The sequence below is a fragment of the Octopus sinensis genome, linkage group LG26 (genome assembly GCF_006345805.1).
Source record: "Octopus sinensis linkage group LG26, ASM634580v1, whole genome shotgun sequence".
In the NCBI taxonomy this organism is placed as follows: domain Eukaryota; kingdom Metazoa; phylum Mollusca; class Cephalopoda; order Octopoda; family Octopodidae; genus Octopus; species Octopus sinensis.
Window position 1 is genome coordinate 23,362,160 of NC_043022.1, and position 12,645 is coordinate 23,374,804.

The 12,645-nt window shown below is 38.4% G+C and overlaps 1 long non-coding RNA gene across 1 annotated transcript in view; it reads right to left on the reverse strand.

The window, feature by feature from the left end:
• Positions 1–9,165, reverse strand: part of LOC118768001 — a 21,583-nt gene extending 12,418 nt beyond the window's left edge. Inside the window, exon 1 of the long non-coding RNA XR_005003925.1 lies at positions 9,069–9,165. This is a non-coding gene — a long non-coding RNA (uncharacterized LOC118768001). The remainder of the gene's footprint in view (positions 1–9,068) is intronic.
• Between the last annotated feature and the right edge of the window lie 3,480 nt (positions 9,166–12,645).

Here is a 12,645-nt window from a genome sequence, read left to right on the forward strand (position 1 = left end):
CAAGTGAGAAGATAATGCTTTTGAGTCCAGAGACTTTCTTTAAAATCTTTCCACTAATATTCGCAAATGTGTCTTGGTTCTGAATCTGTTATTCCATTGTGGTTTCTGTGCATGTTTGGGTGTCTCTTTAGGCCTCCAGAAGATTTACACACCTTTTGACAAAAATAACACACTGAAGAGTATTTTCTTGCATAAAATTATGGTATCAGGGTTTAATATTGTTCTTGTGGGATCATAGATGTCATTTTAGACCAGATATGTACACAGAACCTAGAAAAACTGAAGGACCGCTGCAACAGGTGTGTGAATCTGAGAAGGGGATATGTTGAATAAAATCATAATTAACTGATCCTCCTGTATTTTCTTTTACCCTTAGCCTGGGATATCTCGGCACCCCCTTGTACACACACACACAAACATGTATATATATATAAATCCTTAAAAATGTTTCAGCCAGAAGGAGGCAGCCATGCTGGGGCACCACTGTTGTATTTTTTTTTTTTTCAAAAATTTAATAAAAACACAACAAAGAGAACATTTTTCAAACACAAAATATCTAGCTAACTCTTCATCAGTCAATGTCCAAAAGACATTACAATTTCGCACCTTTAACTTGCTAATTATCTAATCAGTAAGCCTAACACTAGTATCACCTTAATATGACTACCCTTAGTATAAGATTACAACTCTGCTCCCGTCAGCTACATCACACATTTCATCTAAAACTGAATATTTTTTTATTATGCCTATTATGTCGACTACATGTGTGTGTGTGTATGTGTGTATTTGTTTGCAATATCATAAAATTACAGTTTACTCTCTGAGTTTCCCCCGTTGCTGATCACAAATATGTGTGTGTGTGTGTGTGTGTGTGTGTTTATATATTGTGTATATATATATATATGTGTGTGTATATATATATATGTGTATATATATATATGTATATATGTACGTATATATATATATATATATATATATATATATATATATATTCGCAAATGTGTCTTGGTTCTGAATCTGTTATTCCATTGTGGTTTCTGTGCATGTTTGGGTGTCTCTTTAGGCCTCCAGAAGATTTACACACCTTTTGACAAAAATAACACACTGAAGAGTATTTTCTTGCATAAAATGATGATATCAGGGTTTAATATTGTTCTTGTGGGATCATAGATGTCATTTTAGACCAGATATGTACACAGAACCTAGAAAAACTGAAGGACCGCTGCAACAGGTGTGTGAATCTGAGAAGGGGATATGTTGAATAAAATCATAATTAACTGATCCTCCTGTATTTTCTTTTACCCTTAGCCGGGGATATCTCGGCACCCCCTTGTACACACACACACAAACATGTATATATATAAATCCTTAAAAATGTTTCAGCCAGAAGGAGGCAGCCATATATTATATATATATATATATATATAATATATATATATATATATATATATAATAATAATAATAAATATTAGGGAATAAATCCAAATTTACAGGGAAAAATCAGATTTAGGATTGAATCCAATTTTATAGTAAAATATATTATATTAAATTAGAGACAAAACCACTATTATGGAAATCAAACAAAGAAAGACTTAAGCCAATACATAAATTAATTTATATAAATTTAGAAATATTATTGTTAAATTTCTAAATTTATATAAATTAATTTATGTATTGGCTTAAGTCTTTCTTTGTTTGATTTGCATAATAGTGGTTTTGTCTCTAATTTAATATATATATATATATATATATATATATATTTATAGGCAAGGATCTTCTACTATAGCCACGGGCCGACCAAAGCCTTGAGTGGATTTGGTAGACGGAAACTGAAAGAAGCCCGTCGTATATATATATATATATATATATATATATATATATATATATATATATATGTGTGTGTGTGTGTGTGTGTGTATATATGTGTGTGTATATGTTTGTGTGCCTGTGTTTGTACCCCCAACATCGTTTGACAACTGATGTTGGTGTGTTTACATCCCTGTAACTTAGTGGTTCAGCAAAAGACTGATAGAATAAGTACCAGGCTTACAAAAAATAAGTTCTGGGGTCGATTTGCTTGACTAAAGGTGGTGCTCCAGCAATGGCCACAGTCAAATGACTGAAACAAGTAAAGGAGTAAAGAGTAAAAGAATGTATGTATGTATGTATGTATGCATATTTATATAGTTATGTATATGTATATATATATAGTTATGTATATGTATATATTTGTATATATATATAAACACACATACACACATGCAAGTATGTATATAAATAACAAGTCATTATTATTAGGTTTGTGAAAAAAGAATTGTTATTCAACATGAATATTTAAATTTAAATTTTAATCTGATAATAAATAAATGATTTTATAAACTCTGTTATACACACAAAGTGGTTTTATTTATCATTGTCATCATCATTATTGTTGTTGTTGTTGATGCTGTTGTTATTGTTGTATGACCCAGCAGATTATTATGGCAGATAGGTAGTCAGCCACTCTATGGCAGGTTGATAACTACACCAGTCAAGTTGACATGCTGCGGTTTGCAACAAGATGAGAGTTTCAGGAACACTGGAGGGGTGTCTGGTCCTATCTTGTCACATACAAGTCGAAGAGAAGTAACCAAAAATCCAGCTGTCTTCAATAACAATAAATAGTACTTTATTCTTCGGGGTTCACAGGTAAAATATATACATATATATATTTCTTATGGGCGAACCAGCAGCCAAGTCCACAGGACTGTTTGCAAATGTTCACTCGGGTGAGCCAAGAAGATACGGTGTTCGTTCCCACTTCGAAGAGAGAACTTCTCTATGTGTAGGGTTTTCCCTGAGAGAAGTTTTAGCCATGTGCGCTTGTTAGGGCTGCTCTTCCAAAAAGGACCGATTTAGCAGGTACACTTTCAGGTTGCAGTTCCTGTGCATGCGCATGGGGGAACTTCCGGCGTCCTACCAGAAGTAATCCAATTCTGCGCATGCGTTCTGAAACTTCCACAGTAGCGTCACTACAGGTTTGTCTTGTTGGGTACAGTGTGAGTGCAGGAACATTCACTAGCTCAACTGTTCAGTATATTTCATTATATAACCTGTTGTTGTTTAACTCTTAACATTATAGACCACTCCAATCTGCAGTAGGCACTCATTCATGAACCGCTTGAAAACATGCTTCCTCACTAGGTACACAAACGGGTTGCACAGGATATGACCTGTAACACTGCAAGATCATCTATGCACACAGAAGGCTTCCTTAAAGTTATTACATTCTAAACATAGTTTTAAGTCTCTTTTGCCAATCCTTCTATGAACAAGGAGTTAAAACACAGAGAACTGTACATGAGAGTAAGAGCTAATCTAAGGTTTGATAGTCTTAAATCCATAAAATAGGATTTGACTACACCAATTTAGAGCACAGTTTAAGCTATCTTTTCGTGGAAGAAGATTTATGTTCCTGTGTTAATTCTGTAACCCTTTAAAATGGAAGATAAGAAAGTTCATTTTCAGCACTTGATGCTTTGGGAACCAGACAAAAATTGCTGCAGCTCGGCAGGGATGTGTTATCCCACCCTCCATATTCACCAGATATTGCTCCTTCGGATTTCCACTTATTCAGGTCCCAGCAGAATAGTCTTAATAGTAAAAATTTCAATTCCTTGGATGACATAAAAAGATACCTTGATGAATTCTTTGCCATGAAACCACCTCAATTATAATTTTAATAATAATTATTACCTTTGAAGGTTTTTATTCCCATGCTGGCCACTTGATAAGATCGATATTTAAATAACGATCTTATCCATATTTATATAAATTTATATATATATATATATATTCTCAAAACAACTTGTCAAACCATTCCATAAGCCTCCCCTTTGAGAAACACTGATTTAACCTAAATTTGAGACACCAGCAAAAGAAAAACGATTTCCCACGGCTTTATTGATCGCATTCTCACCTGGAATCGATTTTTGTAATTTTTTCAAGACTTATACACGCCCTGATACCGTCGGTATCTACATATCAAATTTGAGCGCAATCAGATGGAGGATGCCTGAGATCCTAGAAGCAACACACACAGACAGGCAGACAGAACGGATTTTATATAAGAGATACAGCATATACAAACTAACCACATTCAAAAACAGGGTCTGTTACTCAATACAGGATATTCTTTTCACACGGCCCAAAATTTTGGGGGAGGGGGCCAGTCGATTAGATCGACTCCAGCACGCAACTGGTACTTAATTTATCGACCCTGAAAGGATGAAAAGGAAAGTCGACCTCGGCAGACTCAGTACAGGATATTGAATGGTATATAGAATCATTATTGTACCGGGTAAAATGCTTAGCAGTTTTTTTGTCCATCTTCATGGTCTGAGCTCAAATTCCACTGCCATCGAATTTGCCTTTCATACTTTCAGGGTTCTTGTTTGGTAATATAATTTGCATGGTACTGCGATTAATCTAGACCAGTGGTTCTCAACCGTTTTTTACCTGTGGACCACTTTGATTCCTATTTTGCATGGGTGGACCTGTATAGCCATTCAACATTTAAAATATCCTACTAATATATTTTATAACTAATTATTATTAGGAATTGTAGGAAAAAATTTTAATATTTTGAGTATTGTAGAAATACTACCAGTGGATCTTTTTGGTTTGAACGGCAGTTTTTTCTAGCGGTGTCATATGAAATTGTCACCCATAATTATGACCCTAGTATCGATCTATTGCATTTCAATCTATTTTAGGGTTAGGGGTGGGGGGAAGGGTATCTTTTTTTCTTCACAAATGTAAATAAACCCAATCTGTTTCTTAAACGAGGGACATATTCATACGGCACCGAATGTTTTTTTTTACCTCAACAGACGTCAGTGATTGGTTGAAATTGCAGAAATTGAAGAAAAAAACCAACAAATATCTTACAAACTATAGAATTTTCTCAATAAAGCCAAGAGAAAAAGATGTTTTATAAATACATTCTACCAGTTTACGAAGTTTAAAAGTGTTTAGGTACGTGGAAATTATTAAAAATACTGCCGTTCAAACCGAAAAGACCCCAACCAGTTTCTTTGCACATAAACAACAAAATCATATATAGAGACCCAATAGTCATATCGTCCCCGGTTGAGAACCAATGATCTTAGCAATGGAATTTTTGCTTAGTATCAACTCTAAATTTACAAGCTGTGAGTAAATACGTGAATTATTAGTATAGAAGAATTCGTACCAATGCCAGTATGATGGCCTTACTCTTGCTTAATTTTCTTAGCAATTAATCTCGTAAGACGTCTATCTTTTGCTCTCTCGTCCTGAAGTTCGAGTTATTTCCCTTACAAATTCGCTCTCTCTCTCAAGAGTGACCTCCCTTATTTTACATATAGGGTAAAGACCCCCTTCGGTCATGAATGACCATGAGATTGCACCTAGAAAGTTACCCTCCTAGACACAAGTCCGGGCAAGGTTGTTTATGGAAGGCCAGCAGTCGCCCATGCATACCAGCCTCCCCTCTCCACGCCAACAGTGTTTATCCAAGGGAAAGACAAAGGTCGATACAGCTTGGCACCTGTGACGTCGCAACTCATTTCTACAGCTGAGTGAACTGGAGCAACGTGAAATAAAGTGCTTTGCTCAAGAACACAACACGCAGCCCGGACCGGGATTCGAGCTCACAACCTCACGATCGTAAGCTCGACGCTCTAACCATTGAGCCATGGAATATATTATATTATGCGGCGAGCTGACAGACATGTTAGCGCGCCGGGCGAAATGCTTAGCGGTATTTCGTCTGCCGTTACGTTCTGAGTTCAAATTCCGCCGAGGTCAACTTTGCCTTTCATCCTTTCGGGGTCGATAAATAAAGTACCAGTTTCGCACCGGGGGCGATATCATCGACTCAATCCCTTCGTCTGTCCTTGTTTGTCCCCTCTATGTTTAGCCTCTTCTGGGCAGTAAAGAAATATATTAATACAATATTTGTGACCAAAGTATGAAACTGGATCTTTTCGGTTTGAACGGCAGTTTTTTAATATAATTTCCACGTAACTAAACACTTTTAAACTTCGTATACTCGTAGAATGTGTTTATAAAACATCTTTTTCTCTTGGCTTTATTGAGAAAATTCTATAGTTTGTAAGATATTTATAGTTTTTTTCTTCAATCCACCCCCAACCCTAACCCTAAAACAGATTGAAATGCAATAGATCGATACTAGGGTTATAATTATGGGTGACAATTTCATACGACACCGCTACGGAAAATGGGATTTTTTTCTAGCGGTGTCAAATGAAAATGTCACCCATAATTATGGCCCTAGTATCGATCTATTGCATTTCAATCTATTTTAGATTTAGTGTTAGTTAGGGTTAGTGTTAGGGGTTGGGGAAGGGTATCTTTTTTCTTTCACAAATGTAAATAAACCCATTCTGTTTCTTAAAAGAGGGACATATTCATTATGCACAGAATGTTATTTTCCTAAATGGAGGTCAGCGATTGGTTAAAATTGCCGAAATGCTCGAAATTAAAGACGAAATATCTTACAACCTATAGAATTTTCTCAATAAAGCCAAGAGAAAATGATGTTTTATAAACACATTCTACCAGTATACGAAGTTTAAAACTTTTTAGTTACCTAGAAATTATGTTACAAAGTGCCGTTCAAAAGGAAAAGATCCCTGATTCCAGCTAACCAAAGTCTGAGGTGTGTGTGTGTGTGTGTCCAAGTGTGCATGCACGTGTGTGGGTGTGAGTGTGTGCATGCACGTGAGTCTTCAAGATTTTTAATTATGTTTATTTTTAGAATGATATTGGAGGGTGGGTACAAATAGCTAGATGTGGCTGATTTAAACATAAAACTGATAGGATATCTGGACCAGCTATGGCAGATTTAAATACTAAACTATTGACACTTTAACGTTCAGATTACTCTGTCAAATGTAATGCTTATTTAAAGATATATTACATGGTTTGTAAACCATTTATTATATTAAACTTAAATATATACATAAGAGTGAGAAGAAGAAAAACAACAACACAAAAAACAAAAACAATTCAACCCCTTAGGTTGAAAATTTTGGGTGCTGGGAAAATTTCTTTAATGGCTATTGAAACACATCAGCACACTTGCAGCATTGCCGCGGGTGATGGCAAGGCTGATGCGCTGGAACAACCAAGCAGCCTCAAGAGCTTCACCAGTTACCTCTGCTTGGAGATCTGCCAGTGAAGACAGGAATCTCGCAGTCAGTGGTCCGACCACACCAAAAGTCTCAAACGCCACACGATGGAAAATGTAGTTGGCTGACAGATCGTAGTACTTTGGGATTTTGTTCCACTCAGCCACAGAAGCTGTGGATCTTGCCCTGGCCACAGCATCTAGGATGTGAGAAGAAGCAAAGGTGTCACTAACTGTGATGTTACAAACAAAGCATCTGCCTCTCGATGAGGGGCAGAGGGTGAGGCTGTCAGGCCTTTTCCCATCACATGTGGACAACCCAGATGGAGGGGATGTTTTCCCAGGCCAAACTCCTCTTGAGTGTAAGGTTTAATTCTGTATGACGCTTGAAGTGACCAGCATTCAGGTGGTAAGAAAAACCATGGAGGCCTGTGGAGCTTGACACAGCAATAACTGAAACTCATGCAGACGTCAGCTCCCACTCTGAGGGCAATGGAAACACAAAGTTCATCCAAGCTGAGTAGGCCACCAATGTTAGTCCCTTGAGTATTTTGGTGCAAGCAGACAGTAAGCAGCACCTTGAAAACTGGTCCAACTGGATGGAGAATGAGTCGAAGGTGGCATTTGAAATTATATTGTCCCAAGCTCTCCAGACAAGCCCAATACATTCCTGTATTGGAGAGCTTCATCCAACTCCCTGTTGGAACTGGTCCATGTTGGAGAGGAGATGTTGCTCACCAGGATGGAACAGGCATAAGTGGAGGAAAGGAAGCAGGAGAGAGGGAAGGATGAACACTTACGAAGACCAAGACACCCAAATTACTTGGACAATGCAGCCTGATCATGGCATGTTGGAGAGAGCCTGACATTGACCAAGCATTCAAGTCTCTCAAAGATTAGGTTGTCGAAGCCATGAAGGCAAGATGAGATATTAGTGAGAAGAGCTTACTCTAAGCAAATACAGAAGCTTAGGAGTCAAAATGTAATTTCTAAGTATGAAGAAAACTTGATGGAGCTCAACTGCTTCAATATTCTTCACCAATTGCTCAAGGGCAGCCACCTTTGACTGGAAAATGGACTCAAAGACAAAGTTAGTAATTGGGGCTCCTAAGGAGCACCACACAGATGAGAGAGGAACTGCAATGGAAGGGAAGGACTCTACAAATAGGCCTATAGTTTGTTGATGTTGAGAAGCCAGGTGGTTGAGGATCCAGAGCTTGGGGACCCTGACAACCAAGCTCCTCAATCATCTTGTTTGCAATGGCAAGACCCTGTCAGGAGGTCCCCCCAAACAAGCATCATCGAGATACAAGATATTGAGGTCTAGCTTGACCCCATCTTAGTGATGTCATCAATGCCCAGTGGGAACAGAGCAGGCCTGAATGGGTCACCCTGTTGGACCCCTGAGGCAGAGATGATGATTTGGTTACCGAAAGAGAGGTAGGAGGGCTCCCAATAAGCTTGCCATGCCAAGCAGTAGAATTGTGTGACTTCCTCTCTTACTGAGCTGAGGACAGCATCGTGGCTGACGGAGTTGAATGCATTCCTGAGGTCAAGTTTGAGGGTGACCTTGGGTGATAAGGAGGGCAAGTTGGTGAAGGCTCAGGTAGCGTGGGCAGCAGCTTCACATCCCAATTTGGTGCCCAATCCTAGCTAGGTGGGGCAAAATTCCTCTACCAGTACATATTCACCTATAATGTTTTTACAAATTTTGATGTAAACTTTTTTCTACTGGACCAAATCTCAATTTTTTATGCCAAACTGTAGCTTGGGACCAGTTCTCTTCAAAAATCTTAATGGTTTTCCAGTTTGGATAAAAACTGAAAGATGCTGCATGTGAGTAAATTGCAGCCTTAAGAATATTATTCAACTGCTACCTTAGCTGGATGATTACCTATTCCATCATTCCATGCTTTTCGTATGCAAGCCGGCGGGGCTCACTCTGAGCACTCTAATTTTTTCACAGTGAACGTACCGGCTGCCTCGGACACTCGGCAATCAAATATACTTTGTTATTATCTTTTAATATCCAAATTAGTTTACTAAGGCAAGTAGTATTCATTTTGTTCCTATTTCTAAACGTAATTTAAATGATTGGCAATTCTTTGCTTAATATTACATGAGCTAGCTCCTCTTTAGAAGTACTTTCCATTCTGTGGGAACCTTACATTTGTGTATATTTTCCTACCTACAATTACAGTTAAGCAAAATTGCATTTGAGAGTTCTACTACTTCCATTAGTAGTACCCACATCAGTTTCACTAGAGGTGATTTCTAAATTTTCCTGTTTATCTTCTAAGCCATTACTCTTTCCCACATAGGCAACATTCTAAGTACTGCGCTGTTTAGGATGTACATCTCCAACTTCCAGGTCATTTCATTTTTTTAAACTTAGTAATTATTCTACCAGTCTGTTTTGGCAAACCACTAAGAAGTTATGGGGCATAAACACACCAACACCTGTTGCCAAGCAGTGGTGGTAGAACAAACATAGACACAAAGACACACACACACACACGGATATAGATATAGATATAGATACAACAGGCTTCTTTCAGTTTCTGTCAAACAAATCTACTCAGAAAGCTTTGGTCAGCCCGAGGCTATAGTAGAAGACACTTGCAGTGGGACTGAACACAGAATCATTTGGTTGGGAAGCAAGTTTCTTATTACACAGCCATATCTGATCCTATGTATATTGGCGATTTTTTTCCTGTCTTCCCTTCTCCTATGTTTCTGATGAAGAGCTCCGCTCGAAACGTTAAACTCTCCTTCTTTCCTGAGCGTCCAATAATACTATATTTGTTCCACGTCCTCGCGTTGTTGTGTTTTTTTTGTGCTTTCTTGTTTGGATTAACTATATATATATATATATATATATATATATATATTATATATATATAAGAGGAGTTACCCTAAAGTAACCAGAAATGTTCTCTGTGAGGAAAACCCGTTATAGTTCACGATTCTGCCACTAGAAGCCATTTGATGTAACCCACAGGCATCTGTCTGCCAACCAGTGGTATTGTGTGATGTTGTATTGTCACGTGATGTGTCTTTGTTTTGTAGTGCTTCTCCTCTATTTGCCAGTTTTTGCAATGGCTGAGACAAAGGAACAGAGTGCTTCCGTGAAATTCTGTTTTCTGATGAGGAAAACGGTGACCAAAACAGTTGTCATACTTCAAACACGTTACAAGGACACTGCTATGAGCAAAGCACAAGTTTATGGGAGGTTTTCATGCTTTAGGAACCGTCCTTTGTTGCTTGAAGACCAACCTCGTTCAGAGTAACTGTCGACCTCCTGAACGAATGAAAACATCATGAAAATTCATGAACTGACTTTGGAGGAACATTGCCAAACAATTGATGAACTTGTTGATATGACTGGTGTGTCCTGGAGCTCCTGTCAATGAATTTTGAGGGAGGCATTGCGAATGAAAAGAGTCGCAGCAAAATTTGTGCCTTGCAGTCACGACTGAATGCATGTCATGAAAGAACAGCTGGAAGTTGATCCAGACCTTACTTTTGAAGGTCATCACTGGTGAGGAAAGCTGCTGCTGTGGCTACGACCCAGAAACAGAGCAGCAATCAAGTCAATGGGAGCATTCAATGTCACCACAACCCCAAAAAGTGCGTCAAGTGAAGTCCAATGTCAAGACGATGCTCGTTTATTTCATCAATGCAAAAGGAATTGCCCACACAGAATTTATTCCTCCTGGCCAAACTGTTAACCAGACATTTTACTTGGCAGTTCTGAAGCATTTGCAAGACGTGGTGAGACGAAAATGCATGACCTGTGGCGAAGTGGAGAGTGGTGGTTTTATTACGACAATGCACCTGCACGCACTGTCTGGAGTGTAAGACAGTTTGGGACCAAAAATGGCATGACTCCACTTACCCTCACCACCCCCATTCACCCGATGCTACTCCTTGTAACTTGAAAAAATGTCGGATCTTTTCGGTTTCAACAGCAGTTTTTAACATAATTTCTAGGTAACTAAAAAATTTTAAACTTCGTATACTGGTAGAATGTGTTTATAAAACATCTTTTTCTCTTGGCTTTATTGAGAAAATTCTATAGTTTGTAAGATATTTGTTGTTTTTTTCTTCAATTTCTGCAATTTCAACCAATCACTGACGTCTATTGAGTTATAAACCATTCTGTGCCGTATGAATATGTCCCTCGTTTAAGAAACAGATTGGGTTTATTTACATTTGTGAAGGAAAAAAGATACCCTTCCACCCACCCCTAACCCAAAAACTGATTGAAATGCAATAGATCGATACTAGGGTCATAATTGTGGGTGACAATTTCATATGACACCGCTAGAAAAAACTGCCGTTCAAACCGAAAAGATCCAAAATGTCCTCAAAGAAAACGTTCTACAATTGGAAGAGGTCAAAGGGACACAACTCTCTTTTCCCTCGTTCCACTATGTTCTTTTAGCTTCCTCTTGTGGTTTCTCGAAGACAAATGTTCATTTTTAGTTGATACCTCGTTTCAGTGGACATTAGTGCAAGTCCCAGGTTATTACCAGTTCAAATATGCTTGAGGCATATTTGAACCAGTAAGAAAGCAATTCACTGTGTTTTGTGATGCTGGGAGCTGATGTTAGTGTATTTACACCATAGCAAGAAATTTTCTAAATGGCAAAAACACAGGGAAAGACATTTCTACGGTTTTGAATATGCTCCTAGCATATTTGAGCTGCTAATAACCTTCTATTTATACACGCCACTGTTTATTGCTGTCACCCTGTAATTAGTAAAAGTATGACACGTAAAAAACACCAATCGATCGTGACCGTTTGCCAGCCTCCTCTGGCTCCTGTGCAGGTGGCACGTAAAAAGCACTCACTACACTCATGGAGTGGTTGGCGTTAGGAAGGGCATCCAGCTGTAGAAACACTGCCAGATCAGACCGGAGCCTGGTGCAGCCTCCTGGCTTCCCGGACCACGGTCGAACCGTCCAACCCATGCAAGCATGGAAAACGGACGTTAAACGATGATAATGATGATAATGATGGTGGTGGTGGTGATAATAGTGATGATGGTGATGATGATGATGATAATAATGGTGGTGGTGGTGGTGGTGGTGGTGGCGGTGACGGTGGGGGTGGCGGCGGTGACGGTGGTGGTGGTGGTGATGATGATGATGATGATGATGATGATGATGATGATGATGATGATGATGATTCTGGCTCTGCGAGTTGAATGAATTTCGGGCAGAAGTAGTCTGTCCTCTCACAATTAAATGACTGATGAATTTATGTATTAACCCTTTTGTTACCATAATGCTGTTGAAATACAATGTTTTTGCTTTAATTTATGTTGAAAATAACAAAGAATCTATTAAGATATATTTCGTCATTAATAAGCAAGTGCAAGATGGCAAGCTAGCAGAATTGTTAGCATGCCAGACAAAACGCTTAGTGGCATTTCATCTCTCTTTACATACTGAGTTCAAAACC